This window comes from Manis javanica, chromosome 10, assembly GCF_040802235.1.
Source record: "Manis javanica isolate MJ-LG chromosome 10, MJ_LKY, whole genome shotgun sequence".
Classification (NCBI taxonomy): domain Eukaryota; kingdom Metazoa; phylum Chordata; class Mammalia; order Pholidota; family Manidae; genus Manis; species Manis javanica.
Genome location: NC_133165.1, coordinates 67,096,271 through 67,118,525, shown reverse-complemented (window position 1 = coordinate 67,118,525; position 22,255 = coordinate 67,096,271). Strand labels below are relative to the sequence as shown.

Below are 22,255 nucleotides of genomic sequence, written 5' to 3'. Positions count from 1 at the left end.
TTCATTTGGTATCATTGCTATATTTGCTTTACTGCAATGATCTGGGACCAACCCTGCACATTCTCAGGTATGCCTGTAATGTGATGTGTTACACTGATTTTTCTATGTTGCACCATCCTTGTATTCCAAGAACAAATCATACTTTTTCATGGTGTATAATCCTTTAAATATGTAGCTGGATTTGGTTTGCTAGTATTTTGGTGAGGATTTTTGAATCAATAATAATAAGGGTTATTGATCTGTAGTTTTCTTATAGTGTCTCTGTCTGACTTTGGTATCAGGGTAATGTTGGCCTCACAAAATGAATTAGGAGATGTTTCCTCCTCTTAAGCTTTTTTTGGTTAAAGTTTGAGAAGGGTTGATACTAGTTCTTATTTAAATGTTTGATAGAATTCAGCAATGTAGCCAAGTCTTTTCTTGTCAGGAGATTTTTTGATTACTGATTCAATCTCCTTACTAGCTACAGGTTTATCCAGATATCTATCACTTTGTGATTTAGTCTTGGTAGAGTCTGTTTTTAGGGATTTGTCCATTTCATCTAGAGTGTCCAATTTGTTGGCACACACTTGTTCATAAGTAGTCTCTTACAATCTTTTTTATTTTGGTATAAATCTTTGATTTCAGTTGAGTCTTCCCTCTTTCAGTCTTAGTCCATCTAGCTAAACATTAGTCAACTCTGTTGATCTTTTCACACAACCAACTTTCAGTTTCATTGATTTTCTCTTGTTTTCCTATTCTCTATTTCATTTACCTCTGCTCTAAACATTCATTATTTCCTTCCTTCTGGTAGACTTAGTTTTAGTTTGTTCTTCTTCCTTAAGTTGCAGCTAAATTGTTGATTTGAGGTCTTTCTTGCTTTAATGTAAGCATTTATAGCTATAAATTTGCCCCTTAGCACTGCTTTCTGTGTGTCCCATAAATTTTGGCATGTGGTGTTTTCATTTTTCTCTAAAGTATTACCTAATTTCCCTTGTCATTTTTGATACATTGGTTGTTTAAGTGTATTGCTTAGTTTCCAAAACTTTATGAATTTTCCAGTTTGCCTTCCATTGTTGCTTTCTAACTTCAGCCCCTTGTTGAAAAAGATACTTTGTATGATACCTGTCTCTGTAAATATAATGAGACTTAATTAATGGCCTAACATATGATCTATCCTGGAAAATATTCCATGTGCACTTGAGAAAAATATGCATGGTATTATTGTTGTGTGGAGTGTTTTGTACATATGTGTTAGATCTAGTTGGTCTATTGTGCTGAGTCCACTATTTCCTTACTTATATTTTGTCTGGTTATTCTATCCATTATTGTGAGTAGGGTATTGGAAATCTCCAACTATTACTGCAGATTTATCTATTTCTCCCTTCAATTCTGTCAGTGTTTGCTTTGTGTATTTTGAGGATCTGTCATTAGGAACATAAATGTTTACAATTGTATCTTCTTGCTCTTGATAACATTATTAATGCATAATGTTCTTTGTCTTTTTTTATTTTAAAGCCTGTTTTTTCTAGTATTAGTATAGCTACTCCTATCCTTTTTTTGATTACTACTATATGCATGTAGTATCTTTTTCCATCTTTTCACTTTCAATCTGTTTGTGAGTTTGGATCTCAAGTGAATCTCTTATAGACTGCCTACAGTTGGATCACATGCTTTTATCCATTCTGTTGAATTGTCTTTTGATTGGAGAGTTTAGTCTGTTTACATTTGAAGTTATTACTGATAAGGAGGGACTTCTCTCATTTCGCTATTTGTTTTCTATATGCCTTAGGCTTTTTTTACCTCATTTCCTGTATTACTGTCTTCTTTTTAGTTCATTTCTTCTATACTAAAATGTTTAAATTCCTTTTTCATTTCCCTTTGTGTATATTCTATAAATATTTTCTTTGTGGTTACCATGGGGATTATATTTCATATCCTAAAGTTGTAACCGTCCAATTTGAATTTATACCAGCTTCACACCAATAACATACAAACTTTGCCCCTTTACAGCTCTATCCACACTCCTTCAATTATTGATGTCACAAAATTATGTATTTGTACAGTGTGCCTCAAAACAAACAATTCTTTAAATGTATTAGTCTCTCAAGTTACACAAAAAACAAGAGTTGCAAACCAAAGTTACAATATTAGTTTTTAGACTAATAGTTTTTTTTCCTTTAAATATATTATTCTCTTAAATTATGCAGAAAACAAAAAATGTAGATACAAATCTTTGTTACAAGAGTACTAGCTTTCAAAATTCACCTTATATTTACCTTTAATGGGATCTTTCTTTCTCCATAAGGCTTCAAGTTACTGCCTAGTATCCTTTCCTTTCACCCTACAGGACTTTCTGGCCCATTTATTGCAGGGCATGTCTAGTGGTAATGTACTCCTTCAGCTTCTGTTTATCTGGGAATGTCTTAATTTCTCCCTCACTTTTGAAGGACAGTTTTGCTGGATGTCAGATTCTTGGCTGACACTTTCTTTTAGTACTTTGAATATATCAGACTATGGCTGTTTGGCCTCCAGAGTTTCTGATGAGCAATTTGCTGATAATCTTATTGAGGATCTCTTCTTTGTGATGATTCGATTCTCTCTTACTGCTTTCAAGATTCCTTGTCTTTGGTTTTTGGAAGTTGGATTATGGGTCTTGATGTGTGTCTCATTAAGTTAATCTTACTTCGAGCACAATGAGCTCCTTGGATGTTTATATTAATATCTTTTACCAAATCTTTTCCCCATTATTTCTTCAAATATTCTCTGTCCCTTTCTTTTTCTTCTCCTTCTAGGACTCCACAATATGAACACTGGTCCACTGCATAGTGTCTTATAGATAACCTTATGCTGTTCATTTTTCTTCACTATGTTTACTCTTTCTGTTCCTAAGACTCGATAATTTCCAATGTGCTATCTTCAACTTTCTGATTCTTTGTTCTGCCTTTCAATCCTTCTACCAAATTTTTCATTTGTTATTGTACTTTTCAGCCCCAGAATTTCTATTCCGTTTCCTTTTGTTGAAATTTCTTTTGTTCATACATCATTTTCTTGACTTTTCCCACATCCTCTTTTAGTTCCCAAGTATCTTGAAAACAGTTGTTTTAAAGTTTTTGTCTAATGTATCTGTCATCAGGTCTTTTTTCAGGAGAACAGGAGTAATTTCTGTAGACTTTTTTCCCCTTTGAATGGGCCATACTTCCCTAATTCTTCGTAGGCTTTGTGATTTTTTTGTTGAAAACTGGGCATTTGAATCTACTAATGTGGTAATTCTGGATATGAGATTCTCCTCCTTCCCCAAGGTTTGCTGGTTTTGTTATTGTTTTTATTTTTATTTTTTGATTGCTGTAGGCTGTCTCTGTGCCAATGATCAGCCTGGGATGTAAACTTAAGGTCTTCTGAAGTTTTATTCTGAGCCTTTTGCTGGGCATGTGTGATCACTTTCTAATTTTGTCTGTGTATGCAGTTGGTTTTCAAATGTCCTAATCTTTAATGTCTGGCTCCCCACAGGGCAAAAAGAGCAAAATGAATAGGCAGAAGAGGGTGCTAGCTAGCCCTTTAAAAATCCTAGCAGTCTCTTCAGCTGGAGGGAAAGGGGCTTGCAACAATGGTTGCCCATCTTTTCGTATTCTGTGATCAGAAACAACAGTCAGTGTTCTAAACAGAGATCCCTGATATTTGGAGGAAAGGGTCTTTTTTGCCTACTCTGGTTCCCACAAGTTATCTGTAAGCTGCACAGGCCTAGGAGTATAGGATGGGCAGTTGTTACTGTGCTAAGAGCTGAAATTGACCAAAATTAATCACAACTGATATCCAAATCTTCTCCTGGTAGTCCCAAGTCTTTAGTAACTCTGGAGTTCCAAAACAGTCACATCAGTGCAATTCCTATCCAGGTGGGGAAACAGACTCCTGATGCTTCCTATTCTACCATCTTCCCAGAATCCTCTTTTCAAGCATCAATATATATTCAGTTCTATTGTTTTCATTACTTTATTAGCACTGCCAAAGTCTGTGGAGTTTTTGCTTACTCATACTGTTTTTCAGTGCAAATATCCAGCATGTCAGTTGTATCAAGGATTAAAAGACTTTATGTGCCTCACTTAAAAGGATAATTTCTACAAGAAAACACTTTCAATGCTCAGAATAACTGACAAACCACAGCACTCCTGAACTGAACATAACCCAACAGACTGCAGGTGTCCTGCCTTTGACTTTGAACATAGATGCCTTAGATACTTTCCATGACTTAATTCTCTCTGCTTGCTTCTCACTAGTGGAAGGCTTAGAACAAAAGGTGATCACAGGAGGAAATGAGAGGGAAGAGGCAGTTAAAGTCACTATATGGAACTGTAATCTTCTACAAAATGGATATTTCCTATAAAATAGGTACACACACATATATATACACATATGTACATAAAATACATACATGTATATCACCATCAAACATGATTCTATACTCAAGAAGATAATCATTTTTCCAGGAAAAACAACAGGAAGCTAAGAAAATATATTAAATACTGTCTACTAACACCCTCTTTTTCTGTAGCAAATTGATTTTAAAGCCCTTACTGCATGCCAGATATAAATTCATTTGGATTATCGCAATCCATACAGCCATCCTATGACATAGGTACTATCACTATTTCTGTATTCCAAATGAGGAAACCAAGGCTTGAAGAGGTTGCACAGGTTTTCCAAGGTCAATACCTGATGAAAGGAAGAGAGAATTAAATTCAGATCTGACTTCAAAGCCCAAGCTCTTATTAACACATGTAAAAAGCTTAAAATGGTGCCTAGCATATAGTAAGCAATTAGAAAATATTAATTACTGAAACAGTACAATAATTTATCTTAAAACAATGTTGTGTGCCTTTGACAGTAGGTCGACCTTTCTGTGCCTATATTTCCTCATTTATAAGATTAGGACACCTATTTCACAGTTATTATAGAAACCACATAAATTCAGGCTATAAAGACATTTAGAAAAATACATAAGAGTTTAAAAAGGCAAGGCACTATTGTATCACCATTACAGGTAAAATCTTCTCTCTTGTACCACAAAGGAGGCTTTTGCACTGTAAGCACAGAAGCCTAGAACTTAATGCACCATCCTCATAACAAGTTACATTAATAAACTTAGTAAAGCTATACTAAATTATTTCAATATGATTCTTACCGAATGACAAGCAAAGAAAACAATGAACTCTTTTCATGAGTGTGATTATAAATTTGGTGCTTAGGAAGCTATATTTGCTCTTTTAGTTCACTAGCACTGAGGGTGAATTTGGGTTATACACCAGCAGTTCTGTTCAAATACAGCCAGGACAAAATACCTATAGTTAGAAGCATAGCAGTGTAACTCTAAATTTTGGGCACAGCTAACTGCCATATTTACTTATATTAAAAATGAAGAGAATAGCATTCCAAAACCCTGTTCTTTGTGTCAATGGTCTGGTTGTCAATTTTAAACTATTGGTAAGTCTTTTTTATTGATATGTATTAGTTTTCTGTTTATTTTTAATACTGCTAAGGTTTTGGTTTCTTTTTAATCATTCTGGAGAGTTAAAAAATAAAATAAAAAGCTGGTGAGGGAGATTTCTCAGTCGATTCCGCTAGTCACCAAAATCAGAATTATTCTGTGAAAATTAAGGATACTTGGAACAGCCTTCTTGTAGTCGAAAATTTTAAGTACACATATACACAAAAAACCAAAAAAGTACCCAACTATTTTTAAGTGTGTATCCATGAATATGGCTTTATCTGCATATTCCTAAACCTATTTTTCTTTAGGATTTTTATCCTAAGGGTAACGTTGGTGAACCCCTTTGTAGTCCATAACCATTCACACTCCCATTTTTAACTCTCCAAAAAAAATCCGTTACTTACAAATCACTTCAATATCTGGTACTTTATTTTCTGGAAACTCTTTATGTCTAATCTAAATTCCTTATACTGAAATTTAAACTTGATTCCTCTCATTTCTATTTTCTCTGTAAAAGACAAGTAAAACCAGGATGCTCAAAAAAGATTAAGCCCATGCCTAGGTATATTTAAACTGTCATCATTTCTAAATCTAAAATACTAATAAAGTAACAGTTATTTCAGATGTAGTTGTTTGAACTGAGGTAACAAAAGATTGTTCAATAGATAAAAATGATTTGTCAACAGCTATCAATAATGAGAGAATATAAAATGAGTTCATTTCTCCATCTACACCTGAAGCAATTAACAACTATTTTCTGAGTACTAATTTCTTTGCCGGGAACTGAGCTAAATGCTAGAAATAAAGATAATAGATACATTCCCTGATTCCAAGAAGCTATGCTTAATGAGGGAGACAGATAAAAAATGACTACATGGCAGAGTTGCAGACCCACAGTGCTGTAACGTTTAACTCAGAGCAAAGGCAAAGACAAAAGTAAAGAGAGGCTTCCTGGGAAAGGTGACCTCTAAGTCAAGTCCTAAAAGAAGAGATGGAAGTTTGCAAAGGGCAAAGACAAGCCAGATCAAGAAGAGTGCATGCTCTAAAAAGAAAGCAGCCTGCTTCTGAAGTAGCGAGTAGTTCCTTATAGCTGGAAGGTAGGGTATGCATGGGAAAATGTTAGGAGATAAAGTAGGCTTGTGCCATTTCATGAAGGGCCCGTTTGCACTACAAAGGGCAGTTCACATTTTCCATTACCATCTTAAATACACCACTACTTTCCTGTAGAAGCAGAAAATCTAGAGTTCATACAAGGAGAACTTATAATTCCTAAGAATAAAATTAATAGTGTTCTATTGTCTATGATACCCAAAGTCCAACCTTGAAGTCATGGCATCAGTCTATAAACATGAACATTCTCCCTACAGCATCTGGACCTACAGTGAGTATCATTATATGATGGATGATGACATGAACCTTAGCTATCCCTTCCAGACCTAGAAAAAATCATCCCCACTTCATGTCATATGTCACACTGAATTTGACAAAATCACTTTCAATCATGCATTCTGGCTTTTAGGAACAGAAAAAAAGGATATATCTTTTTCTACCATCTATCTATCAATCAGCAATTGTACATGTGTATTTAGCAAATCCTGAGAAAAAGGTACTAAAATAGCTTCCTAAAAATAAGAGAAAATTAAAAATGGAAGATGATGCAGAACACAATCTACTTTCAATAACACTAGTCATAATTTAATACTGAAATTTTTTAACCTCGAAACATACTTATACTCTGAAACACTGGTTTGATAAAATTTGCACTATTACGTCTGAGTGCCCATAACGCCTGCCCTAAGATATAAAAACACACCAACAAATGTGCAAATCCAGCAGATGAGTCACTCTGCCTCAGCCAATTCAATAATGTGATCAGTACCAATGGCAACAATCCCAGTACCTTTAATCACAGGGAAAAAACATCATCATCCTTGGGAACTCTCAAAGAAACCCAGTTTACTGCTTTATGTTGCAATGTAGAAATATGTACAAGGAAATCAAACACTGTCTTCTAGCAACATCAATGTGATGAACTTTCTGTATGACAGATCATGCAGCTCTCTCTACTAACACTTCACAGATTGCACCATAGAAAGAAGGTACATGATTATAAGACAGCAATAAGAAAATATAGGCATTCTCCAGAAAACATTTATCATTAACTCTGAAAATAGGAATGAACATATTTGATCTTATGGAGACAGTGCATTGTTTTCTGTAAGCATTTTACACTAGAATTCTATGTTTATATGCTTCAACTCAGTTATTATTTCTATAATTAACTTAAGTAACTGTGTCAAATTAACAAATGATTGCTTAACCTTGCAATAAACCTCTAGTTTATAAATTTACTATTTGATACTAGTCTGCTGGCAAGGACTGAACTATAGCATGATTAATATTCATTAAACTGAGCAACAGAGGTTAAAAAAGTATGGGTGTTACACTATTTTCCTTAGGTATGGTACACCCTACAGTTCTTTAAAAGCCACTTGGCTTTTAGCACTTTATTCTTTAAAACAACAAAACATTAACTTCAAATCACTCTAACTTCCAACTTCATGTTAAATTACAAGTTATTCAAAATCAATTAAGCTAGAAACATCAACAAAACAGTTACAATACAAAAAAGTTAACAAGGCAATTTCTAGGCATCTTTACTTTTTATATAATATGCTGAAACTATTTTCTGAGCACCAATTAACAGAAAAGTAAATAAAAGAGTAATTTTCAAAAAAGAATATGTAAGTGTGTAAGTAGAATATACCATAAATCTCTATTTCCAAACTCAGGTGGTTATTTATTATGCTAGTTGCTAGACTCATACTAAAAACCTAAATATTGACTGTGTGTATATAAAATGTACACACACAATCTGCTCAAAGTTAAGCCACAGGCCAAGTAACTCTAAACCTCAGAACAAATTGCTCATGACCAGCTCATCAGTTTCTGCATTAAATTCAATCTAAAAGGCTCTTAAACTTATTCTCAAAGGAACACAAACTTGATTATTTATTTTCTGCTTTTAGAGTAAGGTATTCATGATTACTTTGTTATAATCCAGCATTAAGCTGATTCAAATATACCACAAATAAAAATGATGTGTGTTTTCTAACACTCCTTACCCTCACAAAATGGTATAAAGTTAAGCAGAATAAACGGACAACACTGTTCTTTTAAAACACAATATGGTATCTGGAGTGGATATTCAAAAAGAAAAAAGACAATAGTGGAAAAACTGAGGAAATCCATACATAAAGTCTGCAATTTAGCTAACAGGATTGTATGAGTGTTAATTTCTTTGTTTTGACAACTGTACCATAGTTACAGAAGATTAACATTAGGGAAAGCTGGGCATATGAGCATCTCTGAACTATCTTTCCAACTTTCCTGTGATTCTAAAATTGTTCTGAAAAAAGTTTATTTTAAAAATATTTTTCATGCCTAGGAGCAAATTTGAAAGGATTCTCATTTTAAAAAAATAAAAATCACCATTTATTTTTCTCTCTCCCACCCATACACAAAATACATAAAGGCAGAGGAAAAAGACTATGTATACTAAACACACTAAAATGTTAACATCAGTTCACCGGGTGGGAGGATGAAAAGAATTTTTCTGTTAATGTTTTCTATACAGAATTGCTTTCATAATCAACAACAAATAATTTAAGAACATACAAATCAATACTTTATTAAAGGTTCCTTTAGAAATAAAAGCTGTAAGTGTCTAAGCAGAGCTCAAAGGCAGACTACATACAAAACAGGTTAGGGCAGAGCGTGAAGAACACAGCAGCCAAGGGAAATTGCCTGAAGAATTTAAGTAGGCAAAAACCTAGTTAGTCGATGCTGGAAACCTGCCAAGACACAAAATGTATCAACTACTCTTAGGCTAACAGTGCTCACAGCGAGCAAACTTATGCTCAGAATTCACATCTTAGAGAAATATCCTGAAAGGGTCCCTAATACTAAGAATTTATGGAGATACAGAGCCTGTGTTTATTCCAAACAAAAATAATGCAGTTGTGCAACTGTTTTATCTGTGCATGACTGCCTCCTGAGGGCCTGCTAGAAACACTCTTCAGCACCATGCTCTTAAGTTTTTCTCCTCTGCTACTTTCCTCACACTTTCTTATCTCCTGTGCCCAATCCTTAGCTCTAGGCCTAAAAATAGCACTCCGGTGCATTTAGCAACATAGGTCGCATGAAGAGGGTTAGAGACCACTGGGATTACAGAATCAAATCCCATTCCAGATGTCTGACAGGTCAGTTTTATTTCTTTTTTTATGACACTTTCAGGGTAAAATGTGTTCTAGCAACTTCATTAAGCCATATGAGGAGAAAAATTAATCAAAAACAAAGGTTCCCCGATCAAAATGAAAAAAACAGAATACATTCAGTCTGTTAAAGGAATCATCCAGACTGAATTTTGATAAAGAATCTCTTCCAAGCTGTAATCAGGGTGATTTGTGTTGTTAGGCTATCTGCTCCTACTGAAATAGCACTGTGCAGCCAGTTCTGGGTTTTGTGTTGTTTTTAAATATAGGTTTTAAATTTTATTTGTTTATTCTCACTCTCATTGTCAGCTGAAAGTAAAAAACTGTTGCATAATAAACATTTCTGTGCACATCTTTTTTTACTCTTTCAAATTCTCGGGGACTCTTACACTCAGATATCCAGGCCTATAGGATAGGTGTGAAATAAAGCCCTATACTTGAAGACAAAATTATATTTTATGTGAAAGTACATGGTCATTATTTCATGAGCTTCATAACAGCAATTGTAAGCTTCATGAAACCTTTCTGCTTACTTTCCAGTCTTGGTCTAGTTTAAGAAAATAGAGGCTATCAAGGAAGTGCTCCTCAGGTATGGGGGTCACTATTTTTTATTGTTGTTATTATTTTGAATACTAATAGAGATAGATGCTGTTTCTCATCAAAACAGAAACAATTGATTTTTAAGGCTGATCTTTTTACATACCACTAAGAAAAAAGTTGCCAATTGAACTATGACATGCCACTGATAGCAAGAACACAAATTTCAGTGAATAAAATTGAAAAATGTCTCTTAGAATCAATGATGTATAGTATCCTGTCAATGAAAACTACCAGCTCATTACAGATGACACTCACTAATGAATGGATGTTAAAAATACCTTTCCTTTGCTCCTTCCCAGATGCTAAAAGATAATCAAATGGTAAGACATCAGAGCATCCAAGACTCACTGTTCTTTTGAGCCATGATAAATAAAACTACAACCAAATAATCTCACACTTTTACTAATTAACATATGCTACTTAATAGTTATTTAGCAAGATCCCTTTTTTAAATGGAGCTCAAAATTATCACTTAGATTTGCTTGAACACTGAAACACTTGACAGCTGTTTCATGAAAATGCTTTGAATTGTAGCATATCATAAATGCTGGAAATTTAGCATATAGTACAAAATTTCTCTTAGAAGCAATGTTATCATATGGCTGTCAAAGTGAGCAAGTATACCCAAAGACTCAGGCAGCACCTGATGCCCTCCTGTTCATACCATATAGATTCAAACTGGCATTTGGATTATAGTAATTACAGCAGATGTGATGCCTGAAGAGTCTATCTGGGCAAGACAATTGCCTAAAAGTCATTATCCAAGCTGTATGACTTCTTCCAAGGTAGGTCACTCCTTGAAGTTCCTGCAGACTAGGGATGGACCTAGGTAAAGGTGAACAGACTCCAGGACTGAGACTACGGTTTATGTTGGATTCTGATCCTAATCCTCTCCCTTAAACTCTTTTAATTTTTAACTTTAAAAGGTGCCTAACTTAGTTAACTAGTATTTTCTTTCAGTTCCACTTGAACTGTCTATCATATGCAATTCCAACATCAACAGCTTTGGCCTAATTATCTCGTATTTCTTTGGTCTAGTTATTTGGTAGTTATTTCAGCTAAAACAGGAATAAGATCACATAATTGGACAGCACAAATATGGAATATCACAGGCTACTGAAATAATGGTTCAGGTACTTACAATTTTTCTTGAAGTATTTTCTTTCTTACTAATTCACTGAAAAAAGTCTGTTTAAAATTTCAAATAATAGAAGAACTCATTTTTTAATTCTTTCATTTATAAATAAACCAAAGGAAAAGATAGCCAAGTAAGGCTTTAAATTCCTTGTTGAAAAGGTTGAAATTGTTTGTTGGGTTTGCTAGCATGCACATTTTCACGTTTTGATTAATTAAAATGTTACAAATTAATATGCTTGTCTGTCTCTTAGAAAAATATATAGAACACATTTCCTCCCCTCACCCCTACAAGAAAATATCTGAGTTGCTCTTTTCCTAATGCATGGTCTGACTGTCAGGTGAGTCAGTCACACTTGCTTTAGTAACAAAAAGACAACCAAATCATCATTCAACTACCTAAGGCAAAGTTATTCTGAAAAGTAGAAAAATAAACTACTTATTGAAACCAGTATTTATCTTTACATTATTAAAAATCTGTTAAGATTATATCAAAGAATAAGAAAGGGCTTTTGAGGTCGCAAATTATACTTTCAAAGGTACAGTCAATATTTTTTTTTCAAGAATTTTGGTTGAAGATAAAAAATTTTAACTGATACCAAAGGACTTAAGATTATATAAAAACTTGTTATCATTTGTGAGCAGGCCTTCAGCTGGCAGCAAATGCAGCATAATTAATGTTGGGCCTGTTTCAAGAACTAGCTGTGCCATACCCTTAAGCAAATTACTCTTCTACTAGATATTTTTTAAACTTGCATTGCTCCAAAGGTAGTATGTATTTACGAGTGGAATATAAGCAAAAATCTGGTAAAAGCTGTGAAGTACATCATTTTAGGTTATAAATCTACCTTAAGGAACTCAGTATTTTTTTAAAATAGACTTTATTTTTTGAAAAAATTTTATTTAGAGAAAAACTGAAAAGGTAATAGAGTTCCCATATACCCAAACCCAGTGTTACCTAATATTACCATCTTACATTAGTATAGTATATTTGTTATAATTAATAAACTAATAAACATTATATATAGTCTATACTTTATTAAATTTCCTTAGGTTTTTACATAACATCCTTTTTGTTTCAGGATCCTATCCAGGATGCCACATTTCATTTAATCACATCTCCTTATGCTACTCTTGGCTATTAAGAGTTTCTCAGATTTTTTTCTTTTTTGTCAGATGACCCTGACAGTCTGAGGGAATGCTGGGCAAGTATTTTATAAAATGTCTCTCTAATAGGATTTTTCTGATGTTTTTCTCATGCTTAGACTAGGGTTATGGGTTTTCGGGAGGAAAACCATAGAGATGATGTGCCATTTTCATGACTTCTATCCCTTGAAGCATACTATCAATATGACTTACCACTGTTGACGTTGATATACTGATCACCTAGCTGAGGTGGTGTTTATGACGTCTCTCTGCTGTCCTCCCAACCTCCTTTAATTAGTGGACTCTTTGAAGGAAACCATTATGAAGAGAACACACTTAGGGAGTAGGGAGCTATGCCCTACCTTGTTGAAGACAAGAGTATCAACCTAACTTGGAATTCTTCTGCACAGATTTCTCTCTCTTTCGTTTATTTTTATGTTCTATTATTTCACCGGTATGAAGCCATGGATAGCTATTTTATACTTCAGATTATAATCCAATACTACCTTATACTTTACTTATTTTCTTGCTCATGCTCAAAGTATTCCAACTTTGGCCATTAGGAGCTCTTTCATTTGGCTCCTAAGTATCTTTGACATATTCCTATCATTGTGGTTTGTTTAAGCACTTTCTTACTTGTTTGCACCACAAGATGCTCCAGGCGATCTTATGTATCTCTTGCCCAGTCCTAGAATCAGCACTGGTTCCTTTAACTGGAGAACTGTATTAAGCACCAGGATCTGGGAACCAGCTGTGGTCTTGCCACTATTGTGTCACTGCTGCCAGGGGGGCTCTGTTTTTAACTGAATTTTATGTCATTTTGTGGGGAATCTGCAAAACAAAATATGGAAATCAACTCATGCACAAACTAAACTAGGCCTGTGGAGTTTTAAAATTAATTAATGCAATTGCAGATGTTTTGCCAGCACTTTTTTACATATGTCTTTTGAAAATAATCTGAAAACTATGAGAATGGGACATGCCCTCTTTTTTTCTTTTTTGACACAGGAAACGGGACAAATGCATAATATCAGAAATAAAAAGGAAGCATCATTATGCTGTCTGTAGGTCAGCAAGCAGTTCACCAATTCTCAGTCTAAGGACCTACTTTAAAAAGTTATTTAAGGATTTTTCAAAAACTTTTTGTTTAATTAGGTTCTATGTATTGATACCAAATTAGAAATTAAATCTGAGAAGTTTTTAAAATATTAATTTATATAAAGGAATAATAAGCCTATTACATATTAACATAAACAATATTTTGATATAAAAGAACCTTTTTAAAAACCTATTGTCCAAAAAACTTAGTGAGAAAAGTGACACTATTTTATATTTTTGAAAATATATTTAATGGCTGGCTTTACAGAAGACAGCTGGATACTTACAAGTGATTCTGCAATATGTTGTTTTGGTTGAAGTATATAATCATATAAGAAAATCTAGCCTTACATAGATATATAGCCAGATGTGGGGAAGTTGAGGTTCCTAAGGCCAGGACCCTCACTGGACTTAAACTACCTGATGATGTAACTGGCCTGTTGCTAGGCTACCACTTCCACACTTTTAGGCAATAAGCTATTATTGTGCTATATAGAGAGTTTGGCCCAGTACTCTGGGCGGAGGTAGAGACTAGTGCTCTATCTACTGCCAGGAGAACAAACCGGGTAATAAACCCTTACACCCAAAACAACATTTTGCTGTCAATTTATTTGGTCACACTGAATCCATAGCAAGCTTGCCCAGGGCTGAAACCCATTGGCAAGACAACTGGTGAAAGTCAATAGGGTTCATTGTTGACTAAGGAAAAAGAGGGCTGCCCTTATGGAAGGGGTGCTTCAGCGGGCTGCCCCTGTGAATGGGGAAACAGTGGATTATCCCCCGTGGGTATGTGGTCGGAGGTGGCTTGCCTCCTAGAGAAGTGGGCCCCACCCCAGGACTGGAGGCAAGTGAAGGTGACACCTGAGACAGTAGGGGTGGCTCTTGGCATAGTAAGAAGATCCTTTGAGAAGCAGAGTGCCCGGGAGGCAGCAGGGACTGTGGGTTGGCTGCTTCTCAGTCTTAAAAAGGTCTACAGAGGAGACCCAAGAAATGGCGGCACGAGAACACGAGCTGCAAATTTCTGTGGATTCCCTGAGGAGGGAAATGACATTGATGCAAGAGGAGGCAGCACAGAGCATGGGCAGCAAGGTGCCATTGGAGACGAGATGGCAGCGCTGCCAGGTGTTCTGAAGGAGGAAGAGGCCGTCAAGAAAAAAGATGAACTCCTGACGGAAGCACAGGCAGAGGTGGCACGAGAACGTCAGCTGAGAAGCACTGAGGTGAAGGTAAGAGAGCTTCTGAAGACTGAGGTAGAAAGGTAAAGATTGTAGCAGAGGAGGCACTCGGGGGAGGGGAGAGAAAGGTGCCATCAGCCCCCAAAATGGAAGAATTGGAGAAGGATGAAGGGGTGGTGCCAGAGGCACTGGCACCTCCTGTACTGAAAGCACACCCAGTGGTTGTAAAGAAAATAAAGACCCACCAGCTGAGAGTTCCCCAAGGACAGGAGCAGCCCCCTCCCCAGGTCGTGGAGTACTCTATGGTCCACCCCTATACGCAGGCTGAGCCGGTGGATTTGGGCTCCGGGTTTCAGCAGAATCCCTCGGAATCAGTATCAGCTTGGCTCCTGCATCTGTGGAACTTAGAGGTGGATGTAATTGTTCTGTCGGGATCAGAGATGGGAAAGCTGTCTTCCCTGACAGTGCAGCCTGCCTTGAGGCAGCAATTACAAAATGCACATCAGACCCCAGGGAGTCACTCCCTTCTTGATTGGCTTATGGCTGCACTTCGTGCTGTGTGTGCTGTGTGGCCCAATCCGGGTGACCTACCATCCTGTCCAGTTAGATGGCAAAGATGTGCTGAATTCCAACAGGTGCTACGAGAGTTAGGCATAAGAAATGCCATCTAGAATCGAGAGAATTATGGCCCAGATGAAGAGATTTTCACTACTGGGATGAGAAATAATGTACTTCAAACAGTTCCTACATCCCTCTTTTGGTCTCTAGTGGTCATTCTTTCCCCTCACTGAGGGCATCCCATAAGTGAGGTGGCATGTACAGTAGCAGACTTAGGAGAGGCAGAAGCAATGAGAATCCAGAAAGAAATAAGACCTGTTACCCACAAGAAGAATTCACAGGGCCCCATGAAGGTTACAAGGACGCAGAAGTGGGTTGATTTAATACAGGCAGGAGCAGATGGGAGGAAATTAGATGAGAAATCAAATAGGATCTTACTAGAGCTATGGCAATAGCTGAAACCAGAGCAGCAGTTCCAGCCATTAAGATCAAAGAGGCAGAGGTCAGAGACAGGGGCACAAGTCCGGCCTGTGTGTTTGGAAGACTTCCTGCTGGGGAGAGAGCCAACCTCACTTGAGCCCACACAGGAAGGTGATTGGGGAACACAGTTTGACTGAGGGGAAGGTCAAGGTATCCACCCTGAGGGACCAGGGGGGAACTGATGAAATAGCTATCCATTAGTCCCCAATGAACATATAATGTGTCCTGGCTCTGGTGGACACTGGGGCTGAATGCTCACTGATTCATGGTAACCCTGAGCGGTTCCCTGGGACACCCATTATCATAGATGGATACAGGGGGAAGGCTATCAGAGTGAAAAAAGCCTAAATCCCTTTGCGAATAGGGCGTCTACCCACAAAGGAGTATACTGTGTATACATCTCCTATCCCTGAGTATATTTTGGGGATTGATGTCCTGCAGGGTCTATGGTTGCAGACCACTGCAGGTGAGTTCAGACTGAGAGTACATGTGGTAAAGGCAGTTCTGAGGGGACATGCTAGGCACCCACCCATAGCTTTGCCTGTGCCTCGGCAGGTGACTAATACCAAACAATACAAACTGCCTGGAGGGCATAAAGAGATTGGAGAAACTCTCAAGGAGCTGGAAAAGGTGGGTATTATAAAGCCCACCCACAGTTCTTTAAATTCCCCAGTGTGGCCAGTCAAAAAGCCAGATGGCTCCTGGCGTATGACTGTGGATTACAGAGAACTGAATAAAGTCACACCCCCTATGCATGCTGCTGTCCTCTCTATTGCAGGCCTGATGGATACCCTCAGCCATGAACTAGGAACATACCATTATGTGGTAGATCTTGCTAATGCTTTCTTTTCCATTGACATTGAGCAGGAAAGTCAGGAACAGTTTGCCTTCACATGGGAAGGGCGGCAATGGACTTTCACTGTCCTTCCACAGGGATACCTCCACAGCCCACCATCTGTCACAGACTTGTAGCCCAGGACTTGGCTACATGGGAGAAACCGCCAATGGTGCGGCTGTACCATTATATTGATGATGTTATGCTCACGTCTGATTCTCTTTCAGATCTAGAAGGTGCAGCACCTAGACTGCTGTTAACATTTACAGGAGAAAGGATAGGCTGTGAACACCACCAAGGTTCAGGGACCTGGTTTGTCTGTCAAATTCTTGGGGATCAACTAGTCAGGTAAGACCAAAGTTATAACAGAAGCAGTTATAGATAAAGTCCAGGCCTTTCCTACCCCCACAACTGTAGCATTGCTACAGGAATTTCTGGGTCTTCTAGGCTACTGGAGAGTGTTTATCCTGCACTTGGCACAAATTCTGAAGCCCTTATACTAGTTGGTACGAAAGGGCATCAGGTGGGACTGGGATGAGACATGTGCATCTGCCTTTACTACAGCAAAACGGGCAGTCAAGGCCATGTAGGCCTTGAGTGTGATAGACCCATCAAGGCCCTGTGAGCTGGACATTCATGTCACTGAAGACAGTTACGGCTGGGGTCTCTGGCAGCAGCTTGAATGAACTCGCTAACCCGTTGGATTCTGGTCACAATTCTGGAAAGGGGCAGAGGTACAATACACTTTGATAGAAAAACAACTGGCTGCCGTGTATCACACCTTGCTGGCTACAGAACCCTTCACTGGAATGGCCCCAATAAAAGGTAATAACCACCTATGCCATCTTGGGGTGGGTACGAGACTGGACCAAAAGTCAAGGAGTGGTGTGGCACAAACACCCACACTAGCCAAGTGGGGTGCTTACCTACAGCAGTGTAGTACCCTCTCTAGTAGCCCCTTGAGTGAAGAACTCCAACACTTGTTGGGGCCAGTGACATATAATAGTGAAAAGCAGGAAGAACTTGCTTTTGAACCATTAGTAGCAGAGAGTCCCTATTGGGAGGGAAGAGCCCCTATACCCAAAGATGCATGGTACACAGATGGCTCCAACAGTGGGCAGCCCCCAAAATGGAGGGCCATAGCTTTCCATCCTAAGACTGAGATGATACGGATGGAAGATGGTGAGGTTAAGAGCAGCCAATGGGCAGAGTTGCGGGCTGTGTGGCTTGTGATCAGCAAGGAGCCCTCCCCTATAGTTGTCTGCATGGACAGCTGAGCTGTCTATCAGGGCTTGACCCTGTGGCTACCAACCTGGTATCATGCCAACTGGCTGGTTGGTCCCTGACCCCTTTGGGGACAAGAATTGTGGCAAGACTTATGGGCCTGTGGTACAGTATACCATGTGACAGGTCATTTACCACTGGTATCCCCAGGAAATGATGCAGCAGATAAATTGGCCCAGATAACATTGGTTACAAGGAAAGCCTGCCTCTGATGTAGCCCAAAGGCTACATCAGCATTTGTTGCATGGGGGGTAAAAGACAATGTGGGCTGTAGACCACTGGTGGGGCTTGCCTTTGACCTTTGAAGAAGTTAGTAGAGCTCGGCAGTGTGTCGTGTGCTCCAAAAGGGATGTACACCGAGTTCCACAGCAACATGGGAGAATAGTTAAGGGGCCTATACCCCTGTTCAGGTGCCAGATAGACTCTATTGGGCCTCTACCTGTGTCAGAAGGATATCAGTATGTGATGATTTGTGTGGATACCACAACTGGACTTCTGGTTGCTTTTCCCACCTGTTCTGCAGACCAGCAGATGACCAAACAAGGCCTGGAGCGTCTTTTTGCTGCCTATGGCTGACCACAGGTAATTGAGAGTGATCAGGGCAACCATTTTTTTTGTTGTTGTTCTTATCATTAATCTACAATTACATGAAGAACATTATGTTTACTAGGCTCCCTGCTTCACCAAGTACCCCCTACAAACCCCATTACAGTCACTGTCCATCAGCGTAGTTAAGATGCTGTAAAATCACTACTTGTCCTGCCTTTAGTTAGTATTTGGTTGGTCTGTTTTCTTTGCTGTGATTTTATTTTCTCTGGTGACATCTATTTAGCCTTAGGAGTGCTCCCATCTAGAGCAGTCCCTCTAAAATACCCTGTAGAAGTGGTTTGTGGGAGGCAAATTCCCTCAACTTTTGCTTGTCTGGGAATTGTTTAATCCCTCCTTCATATTTAAATGATAATCATGCTGGAAACAGTATCCTTTGTTCAAGGCCCTTCTGTTTCATAGCATTAAATGTATCATGCCATTCTCTTCTGGCCTGTAAGGTTTCTGTTGAGAAGTCTGATGATAGCCTGATGGGTTTTCCTTTGTAGGTGACCTTTGTCCTCTCTCTAGCTGCCTTTAAAACTCTGTTCTTGTCCTTGATCTTTCCCATGTCAATTATTATGTGTCTTGGTGTTGTCCTCCTTGGGTCCCTTCTGTTGGGACTTCTGTGTACTTCTGTGCTCTGAGCGACTATTTCCTCCCCCAGTTTGGGGAAGTTTTCAGAAATTATTTCTTCAAATACACTTTCTATCCCTTTTTCTCTCTCTTCTTCTTCTGGTACCCCTACAATGCAGATATTGGCCCTTTTGGATTGGTCACACAATTCTCTTAATATTGTTTCATTCCTGGAGATCCTTTTATCTCTCTCTGTGTCAGCTTCTATGCATTCCTGTTCTCTGGTTTCTATTCCATCAATGGCCTCTTGCATCTCATCCATTCTGCTTTTAAATCCTTCCAGAGATTGTTTTATTTCTGTAGTCTCTCTCCCTACTTTGTTGGTTAGCTCTTGCATTTTTCTCTGCAGCTCCATCAGCATGGTTATGACCTTTATTTTGAATTCTTTTTCAGGAAGATTGGTTAGGTCTATCTCTCCAAGCTCCTTCTCAGGGGTTGTCTCTGTGATTTTGGTCTGGATCAAATTCTTCTGCCTTTTCATGGCAATAGAGGTAGTTGTGGGGAGCTGGCGCATGTGTCAGCTGAGAGAACGTCCCTTCTTGCTAGTTTGTGGCCTTCCTCTCCTGGGAGAATGGCAACCCCTAGCCGCTTGTGTTGGGCACAGACGGGGTCTCTGATTCTTGCCCGGCCTCTGTGAAGTAAGCTCCGCAGTTGCTGTGGGCATGGCAGCTCTCAGGCTGCTACTCCGCTATGGTGGAGCCTGTCAGAGGGGGAATGGGCAGAAGGCTATTTATCACTGTGAGGGGCCTCCGAGCTGCGCTGCCACCCAGGAGGTTAGGGCGCCCAAGTTCCCCAGGATTCCCAGCTGCTAGGCTGAGTGTCCCAGGACACTTCTGTCCAGCTGTGAGGCCCCTGTCCCTTTAAGACTTTCAAAAAGCACTGCTTTTCTTTGTCCCAGGGGCACTGGCTGCAGGGACCCACTCGCAGGTTTTACTGTCCTGTTTCCCTAGTACCCAGCACCCCATGCACTGTGTGTCTGCATTCCCGGTACAGATGGCTAGGGCTGGGTATTTAGCAGTCCTGGGCTCCCTCTCCCTTCCCGCTCCAACTCCTCTCCTCCCACCGGGAGCTGGGGTGAGGGGCGCTTGGGTAGCGTCGGGCCACAGCTTGTATCTTATCCCCTTTGTGAGGCGCTGGGTTCTCACAGGTGTAAATGTAGCCTGGCTGTTTTCCTGTATCTTCTGGTCTCTCTTTAGGGATAGTTGTATTTGTTCTATTTTCAAAAATATATATGGTTTTGGGAGGAGATTTCCACTGCTCTACTCACGCCGCCATATTGGCTCCGCCCTCCTCAGGGCACCCATTTTAATGGACATATACTGCAGGAATGGGTGCGCCAGCTGGGAATCAAATGGAAGTTTCATGTGCCATACAGTCTACTGCAGCAGGCATGACAGAGAGGCACAATAGCTTGTTAAAATCTGGACTAAAGTCAGATACCAATAGTCTGCGGGGATGTTCAGTCCGCTTATGGACCGTGCTACGGTGTTTGAACAAGAGACCCCAAAAAGTAGCCGTGAGCCCCGTAGACATGTGAACACATATGGCTGCCTCCCCTATACAACTGCCAAGTACAAACCAAGGAAGAATCACTGAAGCTGAGGTTTGGCCACCAGAATAACATCTTGCTGACAACACCAACTGCACTGAACCCCGGAGACTCCATTTAGTGGATGTGACCTTCGACCTTTCGACACATGGACCAATGATGGCTGGCTCTCGTGTGTATTCCTGGAATAACAGTAGAGTGGCCACCAAAGGTCACAGTAGTGTATCCTGAACAGTCAGAAGGTAGAAGCATCTTACTGGGGAGTTTTGTTTTATCATTATGTCCAGTGCGTGCACCTCCAGTAGCACTATATATAGACCCTTCAGTAACCCCCACAGGGAAAGGAGTAAAAGTATGGAATACTAGACCTGGAAGGGATCCCCTTCCTGCTTCAGTCCTAACACAGGACCACTCTCTTACATGCATCCTACCTGATGGACAGGATTTGCCTATGTTGGTAGCATTAAAACATGTGTCTTATTGCCTCTAAAGTCTTTGTGGATTGAGAACTTCCTCTGCTTTGAGGATTATTAAAAGTTTTGTTATTAGGAACCTCCTCTGGCTTGAGGATTATTATAATTTTTGTTACCTGTATCAAAATCTTGCTGTATCTTAATTTTTATTATCTCTAAGTTGTTATCCTCTGTTGCTATTGTGGAATCTGGTTACAGTGCTCCAGCTTTCTCGCACAGGGTCCATTGCAGAAGACTGAAAGCATGTAGATTGTAAGGTGAGAATCCTGGAGGGGCAAAGTGTGGGGAAGTTGGGTTTCCTATGGCCAGGATCCTCACTGAACTTAAACCACCTGATGATGTAACTGGCCTGTTGCTAGGCTACCACTTCCAGACCTTTAGGCAATAAGCTATTATTGTGCTATATAGGGAGCTCAGCCAGCTCAGCCCAGTGCTCTGGGCAGAGGCAGAGACACTACTGCTTGACCTACCACAGGGAGAACAAGCCAGGTAATAAACCCTTTCACCCCAAAGAACGTTTTGCTGTCAATTTCTTTGGTCACATTGAATCCATAGTGAACTTGCCCAGGGCTGAAACCCACTGGCAAGACACCGGAAAAGCTAATATTTTAATAATCATTTCAAGTAACTTGATATCCTAACCTTGACAAATGGTAGTTTCTTGAAGGTTAGTTTCTTGAATGTGGATTCTAAAAGTTTAATGAACTTTTCACACTCTATTACACTAAAACCCATTAGTTTACCTTGCACTTTGAATGGACCTTTTACCCACATGTGACTTTACCCATCTCACCAGAAAAGCCTTGAGCATCTGGGAAGCTGTCAAGCATTCAGTGTTACAAACACCAGTTTTTCAAAATTCTAAATTTCACTTGAAAGCTTGAGGGTTTTTTTGTTTGTTTGTTTTATCACTGGCTACAAACACAACTGTTTTTCTTTAAGTGTTAGGCTCATTTAGTTTATTTTT

General features: G+C 39.0%; 1 protein-coding gene across 4 annotated transcripts in view; it reads right to left on the bottom strand.

Moving 5' to 3' along the window:
• The window catches only part of FRS2 (fibroblast growth factor receptor substrate 2), a 147,403-nt gene that overhangs the window by 40,618 nt on the left and 84,530 nt on the right, over positions 1 to 22,255 (bottom strand). For 2 of the 4 annotated variants that reach the window (XM_073215585.1, XM_037022608.2), the window contains exon 4: positions 4,549 to 4,686. The exons of the other annotated variants lie outside the window; for them this stretch is intronic. The gene's annotated coding sequence lies outside the window, so the exon portion shown is untranslated. The remainder of the gene's footprint in view (positions 1 to 4,548; positions 4,687 to 22,255) is intronic. 4 annotated transcript variants of the gene reach the window in all.